At 33.4% G+C, this 9,948-nt stretch overlaps 1 pseudogene; it reads left to right on the forward strand.

Annotated features, from left to right (window-relative positions):
* The first annotated feature begins 227 nt into the window (after nucleotides 1–227).
* On the forward strand, nucleotides 228–357 carry LOC143232942 (U5 spliceosomal RNA; annotated as a pseudogene).
* Nucleotides 358–9,948: the final 9,591 nt, after the last annotated feature.

Raw genomic sequence — 9,948 nt, forward strand, 5'->3', positions numbered from 1 at the left:
CATCGAATGGAAAGAACTTTATATATTCTAAAAACTTGGCACTTTCGATTTAACAAAATGTTAATTAACATTCAAAAGGTTGTGTAAAAATAATATAACAAGATCATACAAAATATTTCATTTGTTTTTGAGAAATAATTAGAAAGAACGACAGCGAATTTCAATAGCGGAACAAACGTGATAATAAATGATTGTATAACAAAGAGACTTGAACAGTAACGTTCCTAATGATCAGGTTTCACTTCATTTCGTATTAATCTTTTGCTTTTTACTGTAGATTATCGCGGAGGGGAACATTACAACGAGCCTACAGGTGCAATGTAAAATCATGTTTGGTGATTGGACTACTTACGATCACGGGACTCAAACTCACACAAACCACGTGACTAACAGAAACGTAATAGCAGCTAAAACCTAACGACTGAACTTGTAAACAGCAGTTTATTTCAACTAGAGAAGTACACATTCACACAACTTACCTTTATATAAACAATACTAAATTGTTATTATAATAATAATATGGAGGATACGACACTTCCCCCTCAGTGGTACTGCGTTATGTCTGCAGACTCCCAACGCTAGAAACCAGGTTTTGATACCCTTGGCGGGTGGAATACAAATATCTTTGTGGTTAATTCTAAACAAACAAAGCATACGATATAAAATATTGTTTATATTTTTGATGATAGTTAAAAAATACATTTAAACCAAGAAGGTCAAAATCTAGACAATTGTTCTGCTTACTTCATACGCATGTGTATTAATGCTAAAACGTTAAGTTAGAAATGATGAATAGTTTTTTTCAATAATTTAAAATTAATGGTTATTTTCAGTTTCAATGACAGAAATATATTCAGAAAGCGAAACGAGGTTACAACGTAACAGTTTTAAAAAATTTACTGCATGATACATATGTTTGTCGCTGGAGGAGAATAACCAAAGCCCCCAAAAAAAAAAAAAACAAAACAAAACTGACGTATATTTTTACTGTTCATTCGAGAATATTTTTACTGTGTAAAACAGGAAAATGTATGCTAATTGATGACATACATCTTTCATATTACGAGTCGTCGTTTGTTTTAATAAACATATTATACAGCTCTACAACCTCATAGTACCTATTAACACTTGAATTCGCGCAATTAATACGCAACACTTTCCGTAATTATCTTTTTATAAAACTTTGTTTCACTTTAAAATACGTTTTTCAAATTGCTCATTCAAAAACGAATTTAAATATTTAGACGCCCTAGGCCTGAAATTAATTAAAGTTACTGTTGTAAGCTATATTTTTATTGTTTTAAGTTCGATGTTTAATAAAGAGTGCATGACTTTATGATTAAGTAAGTTAATAAAAGAAGTCCTAGGATATATATAAAATTGTTAAGAATATTAACGATCGAGAAAAAACGCTAGACCACAAATATAAGGATCAGTGAAGCATTGAGTTAGTCGCAGCTAACTGATTTAGAAGAAGTTGGTGAAGTTTAAGATAAGTGTTACTTATCGAATATATTGAGTTACGCGATCGATTAGCCGTGAAATTATACAAGTAATTGTAATCATACGTTGATAGTACCATTAACGAGCAAATTTCTGTTGAAAGAGAAAACGTTGTTGTGAAAATAGGCTTCCAAATGTGTACAAGCAATAGTATCCTGTGCAAATGTTAAGGAAGAAATAAACTAACTTGTTATCGTTATGTTACATTATTCTGACCATATAACTTAAAAGAAACTGTCCAACGAGGGGGACATCTTACAAAAGTGATATCAGAAGAGGAAGTATTTTGGTAAAAACAAAATATAATTGGGTCTAACTTCAACATGACTGTCAGTTCCAAGAGCAAAATTCAAACTTTACTACAGATAATAAAACAATAATAAAAGGGTCAACAAAAAGCAGACAAAAAAATAAAAAGAAGAAAGGGACAAAAATAAAAAGACCAAGAGGAAGGAAACATAATTGTTGTTGTTGTTTTGAATTAAGCACAAAGCTACACAATGGGCTATCTGTGCTCTGCCCACCACGGGTATCGAAACCCGGATTTTAGGGTTGTAATTCCGTAGACATACCGCTGAGCCACTGGGTGGGGGCAAATAGAATTGTAAGAGAGGAAATAAAAGAAAGAGATATCCTCCTTAAAGAATATTTAAAATTAAAAGTAAATCTGAAGCTATTTGAGATGTACAGAGAGTTTACAAGAAGTTTGAAAAATACAGAAGGACATCAAAGAAATTGTAATAACAAATCTGAAGAAGAACAAAAAGACATAATTGAAGACAACAACAATGTGAAAAGGAACACCTCTGTCAGAATGAAACATTTGAAACACTATCTGTTTAATAAGAAATTAGACCAGTCACACCTCTTTCTTCCTGTACTAAAGAGTTCCAGCCTAATACACCTTTTACTACGAAATATGGAGTAGGAGAACCTATTACAACTACTGGAGGGCATATCTGAATTACTTCAGCCTTAACATTTTTAAATTAAGTTTCAGAAATTAACTGGTCAGCTCAACACCAGTCTATCGTAGTTCATTGGTTTCTCGATAGACTGGTGTTGAACTGACCAGTTAATTTCTGGAGCTTAATGTTCTAGAAATGTTCTAGAATAGGATAGGAAGAAAATAAGAATACTCTCGGAAGAAGACCAATAACTCCTCCAGTTATCTTGTCTAGGTGATCTATGTGAAATGATAAACTTGTTGGCAAGTGATAACAGACAAGGATATTAGAATTAAGCTAAAAAAAAGAGTAGTTGTACGTTGAAGGAAAGTTTGGGTTCATTATCTTATACTGAGATATCAACTATCTCTAACGACAGTCCAGAAAAAATAAAAAATTATTGTTTTAAGTGTAACACCAGAATGTCATATTTTTAAAAACTGTAAATTAAAGGCTGTTTGTAATAACAATTTCTTCTAGAGGGAGACTATAGAATTGTTATAACTGTAAAACATGTGGTCATTTTAGATGAAACTGTATGGAGTCAAGCTTTTATTAAACCAAGGAGAAAATATCTAAGAATGTGCTTTTGGGTCCAACTTGAGCAAAAAAAAAAAAAGCGAACGAAATATAAAACAAGATAGAAACTAACTTGATATGTGGAAAATAGAAACACTTGATCCACTATAAAATAGAAACATTGTTCATTTTTGCAGTTAATTGTATTTAAAGTGAAGCTCTTCTATTGAAGAGATATTGGTACGTCCGATAATCAGCTATGTTGTTTTTTAGGAATTTATTTTAAAAAATTGTATTGTTAGAAAATTTAGAGAAAATGAAGACTCGTTGAAGATTACTTGCAAAGCAAGCCACATTTTGTCATTTAGTAGATTCTTCATTGACTACGCAACGTATAAAGTATTATACAGTGAACAAAGTTTCACTGTTATTATAATTTTAGGCATGTTGTTAAGTTTTGGATTGCCTCTTTAGAAATTAATCGTATGTAGACCTTTACTCTGTATCTCAGAACGGCTGGTAGGGATATTAAGACTTTTACTGATAAGCAGGGAACAACGTTTCGACCTTTCTAAGTGATCTTCAAGTTAACAAAGAGAGAGTTTGCAACTGACCGTTGACGAGCACATGTCGCAGGAACGGGAAAGACTTTCACTCTATATAAATAATGTACCAATAGCTCAACAGATGGCGATACATAACTACTATTTATTATTATGTGTGCCATGACGAGTTGGATATACAGTCGATAGTCGTTTTTTCCCTTTTTCTTTTATTCCTTTACAGTTTTTATAATTTTTATTCAAAATCTTCCTTGATAGTTTAAAATTAGATACTAGTTACTTTCCACGGTAAATTAAGAGAACCAAGGTATTTCACTGTTTCCGTGACAAATGAGAAACAAAACAAAACGAGGCGGGAGAATGGCTGTTCGGTTTAGTTTGAATTTCGCTCAAAGCTACGCGAGGTCTATTTGCGCTAGTCGTCCCTAATTTAGCAGCGTAAGACTAAAGGGAAGGCAGCTAGTTATCTCAACCCACCGCCATCTCTTGGGCTACTATTTTACCGACGAATAGTGGGATGGACCAAACATTATAACACCCACACGGCTGAAAGGGCGAGCATGTTTGGTGCGACGGTGATTTGAACTCACCACCTCCGGCTTACGAGTCGAGTGCCTTAACCACCTGGCCGTGCGGGGCCGACTGTTCGGTCATCAACAAAAAACTTAAAGATTTCTTTAGGAAATAAAAACGTGATAGACAATAAAGAAAGAAAATACAAATATGTGTACATTTATTTCCTTAAACTGTGAAGAAAACTAGTAAATCAATGACTGATCATCACGTACAACTTTAGAAATGGCGAAGAAAAAGTTTTAAATATTTCCATAACAACAACTATGACATCAGTGAATAGTCATCCACAACTGTAATGATACCCAGGACCTCAACTAGCCAAACGTTTGTTAAGTCAGTAACTAGTTATTATGCTGTAAAAGCAGCCGTAAAAAAGTTTTAAAATATTCTTAATTAACCAAATTATTGTTAATCAGTATCTGGTTACCCATGGGAATAAATATGCTTCTGGATTTCATTAATAAGTGAAACATATTTTAGCAGATTCTGTTTCCTTACAGCAATATGGTAAACCAAAATAAAACAAAGGCGAAGATATACGAAGCTCAAATTCAACGAAACTGTTAGGAAACACTTATTTATTGTATTTTAATCGTGCCAAATGTTTTGTGAATGAAAACTACCCATTGCTGTTTATGAATATAAAATGACCAAAGAAATCTTAGGAAGTCAAATAAGAATTAGCAACTAATTAACATGATCTTTACTAATAACTGTTGATCAAAAATAAGCTAAGTATATATGAGAGCTAAAAGATAACTCACAAGTTAATAGCATCCTGGTGACTTACTGGTGGCTCAATAGTAAGCGTCAAGACTAATAACTCTAAATATTAGCATTCGATACCTTCGGTGGATAGAGCGTAAATAGCCAACTGTGTATCTTTGAGCTAAAAAAAATTAACGAATCCAATTTTATAAATAGAAACGATCGTGATCATCAGTACGAATATTTTGGTTCATTAGGTAATGTGAAACGAGATTCGTGTACTTTTAACTCAATGCTTGAACATTAAATACATCATAAAAAAAATGTATGTGATACAGAAAGTTAGCTCAACCGATTATTCTTGTAACTTGGCAAGAAATTTGTATAATATCGTGAAATTTGTTGGTCCTTTGGTAACGCTCTCTGCGAGTTAGTAGGAAACTTGAGAGCGTATAACGCTAAAAAATGGGGTTAGATACCTGCCTCAACAGAAGCTGACCATCCGGTTAAACATCGATAACGATTTATTTGCACGAGACTTTCACTAAAGCTTGTTCAGTGAACTGTTTGAAGAACATGATAGACAGGCACAAACGTTTGATAAAATGACACAAACGTTTGATAGACAAGCACAAACGTTTGTAATGAAAAATTAAAGTACCCTCTGTTTAGAACTTCAGTTAATTTACAAACCTTTGATAGTCTGTCAACATTTAATAAATTAGTGTTCATGGAAAATTAATCTTGAAAACTGGATCTATAGTTGAGTCTCATACTACTAGCTGATTTGTTCGTAGAATTTCAAACTGAAAGTGAAAACAGAAATCTTTAAGTTAACCGGTTGTTCGTGCGTGGTCGTCATGGTATTCCACTCTTGTTAGTTTCCTCGAGCTGATTTTGACCGCAAGTTTTCTTTAAAAGAACTATACTAAGAAACAGTGAGAAAAATGTTTAGGAAGCTCAGCACCAGAGTAGTTCAAGAAAAGAATACACTTTAAAAACATGTTTGTCTGGCTTGTTACGATTGAAAACATTTCCATACTCGAATTGGAGTACTGAAAACATTTATATTTAACTATATTAACTCTGATATCTGAGCCGTACATTTGTACCTAACAATATTAACCATGATGTCTGAAAAGTTCAGCCTTGTATCTATAAGAACATATACTTATTGAAACAATAATTAGTCTGCTACTTAACTATCTCAACTCTCATATACGAACTGTTCAGCCTTGTATCTACTGAAACATTTATTTATTGAAACATTTATTAATCAGGTACCTAGCTATCTTAACTCTCATGTCTGGACTGTTCAGTCTCGTATCTGTTAAAACATATACTTATTTAGACACTTATTAATCAGGTACCTAACTATCTTAACTCTCATGTCTGGACTGTTCAGCCTCACATTTGTTAAAACATACACTTATTGAAACACTAAATAACTATCTTAACTCTCATGTCCTGACTGTTAAGTGGCCCGGCATGGCCAAGCGTGTTAAGGCGTGCGACTCGTAATCTGAGGGTTGCGGGTTCGCATCCCCGTCGCGCCAAACATGCTCGCCCCTTTCAGCCATGGGGGCGTTATAATGTGACGGTCAATCCCACTATTCGTTAGTAAAAGAGTAGCCCAAGAGTTGGCGGTGGGTGGTGATGACTAGCTGCCTTCCCTCTAGTCTTACACTACTAAATTAGGGACGGCTAGCACAGATAGCCCTCGAGTAGCTTTGTGCGAAATTCAAAAACAAAACAAACAAACAAAGACTGTTAAGCCTCGTATCTATTAGAACATACACAAATTAATCTGGTATCTAAGTATAAGCACTTTCACGTCTAAACGGTTTAGTCTTTTAGTGGCTAAAACTAAAACATATGGTTAATTATAACTGATAAATGCAATAGTTCTTTAATAAACTTACTGTAATAGCTAGACTCTAAGATCAATATAAAATTATTTCTCTGCGTCTTAAAACTCTATTCGATGAAGAACTTATCACTTGAAACCGCTCTTGTCTTTACTGTTATTTGAAGCTAATCTCCAACATCATGTCATAATTGTTTATGTTAGTGATATTTTAGCATTGTCACTATATTTCATTATTCTTGTATCTGTAGAGTGTCCCTAACGTTTTGTTTCAGAGTTACAAGTGTATTAAAAGCTTGAATCTCCTGAGTAAGGTGTTGAGCAAGGTTTGTGCACTGTTAGGGGTGACAGGTTGCAGTTTTTCTTTGCTGTTGTTGGTACATGAATGCCGTAGTTAATATCTTTATAACAAGTACCCCACTACCTTTAAAACCACCATTTTCAACACCTTCTTAGTCTACGATATGGTTGTTCCTATCTCGTTTTTCATTACTTTTAAAATCAGTTTTCCATGTCTACCTACTTCTCTTGATGATCCTCCTTCTCTTTTAACCCTTTTCTAATCACAGTTCTCCACACCTACCTACTTAACTTATAATGTGGGGGGTTCTGTTTAATTTTTTTACTTTTAACACAACACCTTCATATACCAGTCAACCGTTTACCTTATATTGAAGTTGCTTCTATTTCATTTCTCACTCCTTTACAAACGTAAATAAAACGTAGTATCATTTTCAATATGAGATCACATTCCTATGTTAAACAGTAATCGATTCCATTTCTTGCAAGGCTAAAGATTCTTAGGATTCGGGTATAATGCTCCCTAGTTTTAGACCACTGACCACCTGCATTCTTCTTTACAAGGACTTTGTTTGACTATTTAAACTGAAAACAATTTACTGTTACTTTTATTACACACCCACAGGTGAAAGTGCGGGACGTATTTAGCGGTATCGTTGCTCGAATCCCGGGCCTTTTGATTCGATACTATAGTTTACATCTGATCCCTTTTGAAAGAAAGAAACGCAAGTGAACACGTTTTAGAAGAAATATATTTAATTTTAAGTTAAAAACAGAAAATATTACATAATCAGCAGGAATGACACATAAACAGTGCATAAAGAACTACCGACTTTTGTTGGAAATATACGAAACCGTTGAAGGTAAATGATTTGATAACTGAAACAAACAAAGGTGTTCCCACATTTAAAGTTTTGTTGTGTCCATTTTCACTAATTATATTCTCGACATAAGTGTATATAAAATTCAATAAACACGATGGCATGTTGCTGCTGAGATAATCAAAGTTATGTTCGTTTTAAAAGAAAAAATGCAGAAAAGGATTGAATAGAACACACTCTGCATGTTTCATACTTCACGACGTTAAGTTGAGATTCTAGTCATGTGCCTAGTTCAATGACATTACCCAAGCGTTTAACAGAGTGTAATGAATCATTGGACCGAATGAAGGTATCACGTGACCTAAACTACTTCGTTAATGGTTAACTCTGGTGTTTTCATGCTCAGCTGCTTAAGCCTTTAAAAGATTAGAAATAAGTGAAAATATTAAGATTATGGACATTTTCTAATGCTATTTAACCGAAAGACTAAGGAAAAACTTTAAAAGTTGTAACACAAAGAAAAAGTTTTCCTTGTTTCCGGGGATATTTTTAAATGCTCAAAACACTATAAAAGAAATAGTAAGGATATATTAGTTTGTCATATTACTCGATATCTTGATATCCCTTCGATAATCTTTCACTTTCTTTACTTTAATGGTAAAAAGGAATTCAGTTTTATCAGTTACATTGGAATAATATCAGTCTATATTATGATATCGGTTTAGCTCTGTAAGGCAGGCTGGTTACTTACTGTAATGATAAAAAGAAAGCACGTTTACAGATTACACAATAACATCAGTAATTCATATCTTGGTATCCGTTTATCTCTCTCTATGACATGTGCTTTATAGTCAATCTAATGAAAAGAGGAAAGCAGGTCTTTTGATCACACTGCAACGATTATAATCTTACATTTGTATTCGATCACTGCTGTATCATATACTGTTTAATCTAATGACAATAGGAAATCAGGTTTACTGATTAGACTTCACAACAATAATCTGTTTCTTGGTATCCGTTCACCGCTGTATGATATACTGTTTAATCTAATGACGAAAGGAAAACAGGTTTACTGATTAGACTGTAACTGTAATAAACTTATCTCGGTATCTCCTGTATGATTTTTTTTTTTTTTTGGTTCGTCTACTGTCTAGAAATACCTAGCGTGTGTACCAACAATTAAACATTTAAACTCAGTGTGAATGCTGCGAATGTAATTTCTATTAATTTGAAAATGTTTGGTTGGATATATTTAGAAACAATCATGCTGGACAATTTTGCGCAATTGTATCAAGTTTCTTTACGTAGTGAAACGTTAAAAGCAAGTATATGCATGACGCATAATAGAAATGGATGTAACAATGAAATGGTAGTTGCATATTAAACCAAGTTCTGTGCAGGAATATTGTGTTCGCCATTGCCTCGCTATATAGTTCTATTATTGATTGAAGTGTTTTGATTAATTAATAACTTCTAATAAAATATAAGTTATGTAGATCAGAACTGAGAAATAACTCATGGATTACATACTGTTGACAGTACTGTCGTTTTAACTAGCTAAAAAGAAATATTCAAACTCTACGTTTGTTATTTAAGTAGCTTGATTCTATGCAGAGAGGGCGTTGAAATCGGACCTGTGAGAAGTATTTTCGTTATAATACTTTAAAAGACGCGATCCATGTTTGAGTGGAGGAACCAATGAGAATAGCCTTTTATTTCACGTTTCCATGACGACGCTGACCTCGCTGACATATTACAATTGCATCCGCCCCTTTGCGTTTCTGGTAGCTAGCTGATCGAATACGTGTCATCAAAATTGGTAAATAACATAAAATATATTATTCTATTTTACACGTCTTGTTGCCTTCTCTATACACAAATATGTGCCACCCGAATAAAAGTGATTTATTATATTTAGCATATTTCATTCTTCCTAATTATAATTAATAATCTGAGTAATACGCTTTTATATGACATGCAAGTCATGCTGTTAATATAAGGTAGTTTGTATAGTGAAAACTTCCGTAGTGAATACATGTCAAAGTTGACTACTTACTTTAATTTTTGCATTGGTAATAATTTTAGAAAAAAAATGCTTTCAACGGAGGGGAAGTTCACCTCTGTATTTTCTGCAGATTTAAACT

The sequence above is a fragment of the Tachypleus tridentatus genome, chromosome 11 (genome assembly GCF_004210375.1).
Source record: "Tachypleus tridentatus isolate NWPU-2018 chromosome 11, ASM421037v1, whole genome shotgun sequence".
In the NCBI taxonomy this organism is placed as follows: domain Eukaryota; kingdom Metazoa; phylum Arthropoda; class Merostomata; order Xiphosura; family Limulidae; genus Tachypleus; species Tachypleus tridentatus.